The 6962-nt window shown below is 38.0% G+C and overlaps 1 long non-coding RNA gene across 1 annotated transcript; it reads right to left on the bottom strand.

Moving 5' to 3' along the window:
• Positions 1-551: 551 nt before the first annotated feature.
• Positions 552-3552, bottom strand: LOC122189609. The gene is made up of 3 exons (XR_006181882.1): positions 3507-3552; positions 3257-3325; positions 552-1402 (listed from the first exon to the last, which is right to left on the bottom strand). It is a non-coding gene; the product is annotated as an uncharacterized LOC122189609 (long non-coding RNA).
• Between the last annotated feature and the right edge of the window lie 3410 nt (positions 3553-6962).

The raw sequence follows: 6962 nt of genomic DNA, 5'->3' as shown, positions 1-6962 counted from the left end.
ACGGCCACCAGCTCAACTGACTGCCTCAGGACTCATGCAAAGAGCCAGATGTTGTGTCTGGGAATCCATCTTCCACCGGTTGGCATCAGGGTCCCAGGACTGTCATCTTGAGAAGAGGAGCAGCAAGTACAATACAGTGACATAAAGCAAAAGTTGAACTGGACTGTATTTGTTTTTTTCTGTTTTTTTTTTTTTTTTTTTTTTTTTTTTTTTTTTTTGTACTGCACTGAGTTATAAATAAAACACCTATTTCTGACATGCTTTTGCCTTGCCCCTTGTCTGTCTTTGCTTATAGTAAGAAAAAGAAAAGCCATTCAACAAATATTAAGAATGGGCCCCAATTACGTTTCCCAGCACTCATTGCCTCAGGCTTCAGAGCCCAAGGAAACCATCCCCATGTTCTCCTTTGCAAAACAAACTCTCAGATCACAGGATGATGAGGCAAACAAACCCCTCCCTGTCCTGCAATAGAGATAGGCCAAAAAAAAAACAACAAACCAAACAAACATTTACCAAGTGTTCCGCCTTGCACTTCTTAGATAAGGCAAAAAGACTCTGAGCCATTCTTTATTTCAGTAATCAAGAACTCAGCCAATGGCAATTAAAAAAAATCTACCTCAAAGGCAATACCCATTCTTGGAGGCATGTTCATCTGGGAAGAACAAACTTTGAACAGTCAAGTAAAAAAATGCCACATTATTTACAAGTAAAACAAAAACGTAACAGAGTGATCAACTCCAAAATCTTTGCTTGTTATTTTAACAGAATCACAATTCAAGGGTGAACTCAAAGCTGACCTTACAAATGACTCAGTCTTGTCACCATGCTTCTCTCTATCACTGTAAAACGTACAACTCCTGAAGCATTTCCAGGGATGAATTTTGGATTCAAAATTGGGAAATTCAGACATTTTGTAGATCTGTAACATCTGGTATAGGGAAACAGCTGTTTTGTGTTATCTTCAGCTATTTTTTCAGGCCATTTTTACATTGGTTGGTGACAGTGATGTCTGAAGATGTGACTCAGCATTCCAGTGAAAGAAATGCAGGATATCTTGCATGAGTGCAGGAAACATCACATGCCTGGGATTTGGGCAAAATTTATTCATGTGCCACACCTGGGCTACAAAGATTGCTTCCTGGAACAACCTGGCTAATCGTCTTTGCATAAAGTAAAATGTTGCTTACCCATAATTACACACATAATTTTGCTGCCTTGTGGGAACACATAAGGTGTGTATATATACACTACACCAGACTTAAAGTAGAACTGCAGAAAAGGAAACTTTTGTATATGATGCCCTAGAGCAGCTCCATCCAGCAGGTGGTACAACAGGCAGTGGTCTTTGCTTGAGAATCCCAAAGGAGGAGAGATCCTTGTGTCCAAAATAGAAATCTTCATCCTAGATGCAAGAAGTGTTTTTGCTTCAGTATCCCCATAAGGAACCCCTCAAGTGACTATGAAGCAGCAGGCTGAACCAGACTAGATCAGAGATGATGTGGCAACAGCGACAGCGCCGCCTGCTCAGTAACTCCCGGAGCTGATGTCTCAGGGTGGCAGCGAGTTGCACTGCACAGCCAGGGCTGGCTGTACTATTATCTAATTTATGGAACATGCTGTATGCAAGCATGTCTGTACCTGGGATCAACAACATGAGGAGAAGTTGCACAAAAAGCCTGCTGAAACTTTAAAACAGACAATAAAGACAGAATTCACCGACAGGCTAAATATGCTGTTGTCATTAGGTGGAGTGTACACTGATTAAAAAAAAAAAATCCATGAATTCAGTTAGGCTGTATGATTTATATTCCTTGTAATTGTGCCATACTGCTAATGCATTTAATTGCTGAGACATTCCTTGTGAAGATAGATGCTTTCTACTATTTAGATATAGTTATAAAATAATTCCAGCTTTCACAGATTCAAAAACATTAATCAGATTGTTTATGGAAAAAATTAAGAAACAAAGAGCTTTTTGTAAAGAATTATGAAACTGAGAGATCACCTGACTGCCCTCCTGTTTATCCATTCAAAACAAACATACAAAATAAAACAACAAAAAAGCCTTAAAATCATCTGATGTAGTCTGAGTGCTTTAAAAAGCAAAACCAAGAGAACTCAAAACAATTACAAAGATAAATCTGAAAAACCTGAAAAAAAGAAATTGCTTGAAAATATATTTCCATCCATCTTAACACTGAATCATTTATTTTACTGCAGTCACAATAAGAGAGACAAAGATACTGATATCTTTTCTGTTGATACTCCTTCAAACTCTTTGTATTTCTGCACAAAGATGAGTTAGGACCACAGTGGAGTTGATCTCGACATGAACTTCTAATGAATCACCTACACAAATTCGTTCTAACGTGTTGTGTCCCAGCTCCCAAAAGCAAAACTGCATCAGCAATTCTAGTCTCAGTATGAAATAGGTCCTGCATAACCATGAATAAAGTAAAGACTACATCTTGCTCTGCAGATAATGTAACTCAAGATTGAGAATGCCTGATCCAGCAGTGTCAGGTGATCTGCTCATGAACGTGCTCAGCGCCAGTGGAAACAGGAACACACCCTTTGCACCAAGGCTGTCAAAGCATGGCTATGTATCTACATTGAAGTAACTGCACTGCATATCTTCCTTGTGCTTTCTTACACAAAATTAGATTAAAACAATAGTGATGCATAGTCTAATTCTCTAGTCACATCTCTATTTTGAGGACATTTTGCTCAGTGAACAAGAAGAATCTAATGCATTCATTTCTTCAGGTTCTAAGCACAGAGCTATTCACTTTCAAGAAGTGAAGGATTCTTAGTCTTTGTGAAATCCAGGCATGCTTCTTCAAGATATTTAGAAGCCACGGTTTGCAATTATGAGTTTTCCTTCTAACAGTCAAGACTCAGAGATGCTTCAGCTGAGTCCTGAAACACATTCACATGGAATCTACCACAAGGCCCATTTGAAATGGCAAGGTGCACTAAATACTGTTTAGTAAATGCTAAACATATTCTCATAAAAATACTCTCATATTTAGTAAATTAGTAAATACTGTTTGTTTATCATAGAAGACACGTGCTTAGCTGAGCAGCAGAGCAAACACTTATTAAAAATAAACAGAATTGTAGAAATCAATTTTGATGTTAATCCATAAATGGAACTAAGTGTATCACAATAAATTATTGGGAATAATAAGTTGAGCACAAGCTTAAGAAAGTCGATCATATGACTTATAAATCTCACATATAAATCTCACAGTACCTGGCATTGTCTTCATATGTCAAATTTCCAGGACCGAGTGATCATCTAGACACCTCAATACTCTTTTATCTAGAAAAAAAGAAGAGATTGTTTCCACTCCTCAGTACAGAAACTAAATCTTGCCATGACCCTATGTATAATTAACAAATGTACAGTTAAAAGAGTGGCATGGCTAGGATTGTATTTTGCAGATTTATAGTTCAAAAGGTTATCACAGTGGAAAGAGACAATAAAAAACAAAATGTTCAACCTTGTCCTAGGCTCACAGTAGAAAATTCCAAAAGAAAGGATCTCCAGAAAGAGACCCTTCCCAAATGGCAGTCAGCCCTTAAATGGGGGTCTAGGAGAGGTACAACCAGGCTCCACCCCTTCTAGTCACAGAGCTGAATCGCCTTCACCTGTGCTCCCATGGCTGATTCAATGCTTGCCTCAGGTGGTCAATCAGTGCTTCAGGCCGTGACTCAACAGCTCCCATACACCCTAAAAGTACTCTAATTTACTATTATGCAAAATCTAATGATTTGGATAACTTAAGTCATGCTTTTTGAATGCTGGGAAATATAAAATAAACTTCACTAGTGGCAGTTTTTTAGATAGCCCACTGGATTTGTTTTAGCTCCCAAGAGATAAAAATGCATTAGCTTCCAATGACTTATCTGGATCAGAATCATACTGAAATAAATCCAATTAATTTCTTTAAAGACTCAGCTTTCAATCGGAATGTAAAATAAAACTATCCTTTATTCTGTCTATGGATCTTAATTAGCAACCATTCCTTTCTGTCATCTTAAAGAGTACTACCACTATGTCACTTAAAAATTAAGTATTCATCTTTAAAAACACAGTTAAATTTTTCGTATCTTAAATAATTTTAACTTTTAATGATGGAAGCTGGAAAGTTTCCCTGTAATTCTTACAATTATGTCACTGATGGGCTGCATCCCTGACTGGTACCAAAATATAACAACGGTTTCAAATCAAGACTAAACTATTAAATTAGGTGGAAGTGAACAGCTTCCAAGCTGCAGAGAACAGAAAATATAATAGAGGACAAAAAGGAGACAAGTATATTGTTTGGGAGTGAACTGCCTGCAAACAGTGGATTGGTGTTAAATCCTGAACTTTAGTGAGCGGGTGATGAGCTGGGTTCATCTAACACCAACAAACATGATATAGCTGCAGGGCATTTCACCCTGGTTAAATATCAGATGAATTAAAGGCTATTGCCAGCAGCTGTGATGAATGTCACTGGGATGCCATCTGATTGCTCTTGAGTTTTATGAGTGAAGTACGTCGGCTCCTTTGTTAAGGTCAGCATGTATTTCTAATGGTTCATCTGCAGGGCTTTGCTGAAGGCACCAGTGAGAACACAGGTGCTGGAAAATGTCTGTTTCATGCAGCGTGGACTGGAAAAAGCAGGACTGAATAGTGTAAGGAGGAACTTTTGCATCAACATGTTTGCAGTCTGGAAGCAGGACTCACAGTTAAGGACATAAACTGACATTTGTGATGGGACAAACCAAAACAGACATTTTCAAAAAACTTGCATAAACAAATAACTTTCTTTGAGTTACCAGCTGATGAAATTCAGAGACACTTGCACAAATTTTATATAAATGTATTTAAAAAGAATCTCAGACTATGAAAGGACCAAGCTTTGCATGTTTTTTGCTGCTGATTTCTGAGATGGTGATTCAGAGAGGGGATTATGCACCATTTAACCCTCCTCGTTTAGTTTGGGGGATTATCTAAATTAATCTCAGTGCTCATACTCCTCTGTTCTTCTTTTCTACAGTGAAGTCTGGACTGCATAGCACTATGAAATTTCAGCTCACTCTCTTTCTCACCCATTCTCAGATCTTCCTCCTTCAGTTTGTCTCTACAGAGTCCTATCAGGAAAAATTCCTTTATTGTGATCAATAGTTGTATCAGTTGTATACCAAAATAAATACCTTAAAGCATCTTACTTTTCCTTAGCAAATAAATAAATAGCTAGATGCATTACTTCCCTGGCAACTCCCATTTACTTTTAAAATTATTTTTTAAATAATAATACATAGATCTTTTTAATGAGATGAACCCAGTAACAGAAAAACATGTTCTCTTTAGTTCTCCTATCTTGCTACTAATTGTATCCTAACCATCTCTTGAGATAATAGGACAATCTTTGTCTATACCCAAAAGTAACTCTAATTGTGAATATGGAACAGGTAAGTTTAGACCATCTGGAACTCATATTAATCAAATGAACTCACACTTGCCAAAGTCTATCATGAAGAAAGTGATGGTAACCTGGTCACACTCAGAGGAGAGCTACTATACACATATTACTGGTTATCTCATTAAGGCTAACATTTTTGGGATGCCTGTGGCTTTCTGAAAATCATTCTTGCTGCATTGGTGGACTCCAATACTCTCAGACATGTTCCATGCTCTCAGATCATTCCACATATGCTGTGAATCCCGAGTGGTGGGACATGTTGAAAAGTCAAAGATTCTTCTCTGCATGCATGTAGTGATTAGCTCTCTGGCCAAGTGACTACTGATTGCTGCCAAAGTGAACACTGACCACTCCACATGATGGTTAATGTTGCCATGTGGACATTAGAAATTTTAACGTAAGTCCCTTTAACTTCCTTTTGCCTTAGTGTTAACTCTGTCTAACGTGAGGAGGTCTAAGAACAGAATGGATATTTATTTTGAGCTTCTCAAGGTATGGGTATCAAAATCAATGCAATATCATTGTCTCTCTGTCCCTTCCTGAGAAGAATGGAAGGTTATCTCACAGAGATTTGAAAACAAAATCATCAAATCAACCATTTAAAACAACAACTCCAGGCAACACTACAGGCTTGGGGCAGAGTTGCTGGAAGACTGTGTGGAAGAAATGTACCTGGGTTTGTACCTCAGCTGAACATGAGCCAGCAGTGTGCCCATGTGGCCAAGAAAGCCAATGGCATCCTAGCTTATATTAGAAATAGTCTTGCCAGCAGGAGCAGAGAAGTAATCATCTCTTTGTACTCAGCCCTGGTGAGGCTGCATCTTGGATACTGTGCTCAGTTTTGCACCCCTCACTACAAGAAGGACTTTGAGGTTCTGAAGCACGTCCAGGGAAGGGCAATGAACCTGGTGAGGGATCTTATGACTTGTGAGGATGATGGAACTGGGATTGCTTATCTGGAGAAGAGAAGGCTCAGGGAAGACGTTATTGCTCTCATTAACTGCCTGAAAGGAGGTTGTGGCAACTCCAGCCAAAGAGTAGAATATGTAAATCATGTTTTTAATCTCTTTGGGTAGTCATAAGAGCACAACTCACAAGAGCTATCAAGCTTTCCCTATACTTTTTCTTAATTGCTGCGCTACCTTAAAGTTATGTCACTTTCAATTTTTGTCTCTTAGCACTGGCCATCACCAGTAGATATTGCATCCAATTTTTATCTTTGGTTCTAGTTCGCCTCTGATAAGAAAATCCTTTAAGAAATTTTTGTGACTTTAAAATCATTTAATTTATTTTTCATTGTGTAAAATATGTTTTTCTTATTGAGAGAACAATGAAAAACATGGAACAGTAAAGTCAACATTTTCAAAAGTAACCTCTAGTTTTTGATGTTTAAATTTGTGCACACTCAAATGCAGGTTTTTCAAAGCTATTTGTCCACTGTAGCACTGAGAACAACAGCAGCTACCCAAATCCTGCAGTCTAGAA

Source organism: Lagopus leucura, unplaced genomic scaffold (assembly GCF_019238085.1).
Source record: "Lagopus leucura isolate 7727_CA_CO unplaced genomic scaffold, USGS_WTPT01 Super-Scaffold_100157, whole genome shotgun sequence".
Classification (NCBI taxonomy): Eukaryota; Metazoa; Chordata; class Aves; order Galliformes; family Phasianidae; genus Lagopus; species Lagopus leucura.
The sequence above is the reverse complement of the archived record's forward strand: the minus strand, read 5'-3'. Positions and strand labels throughout refer to the sequence as shown.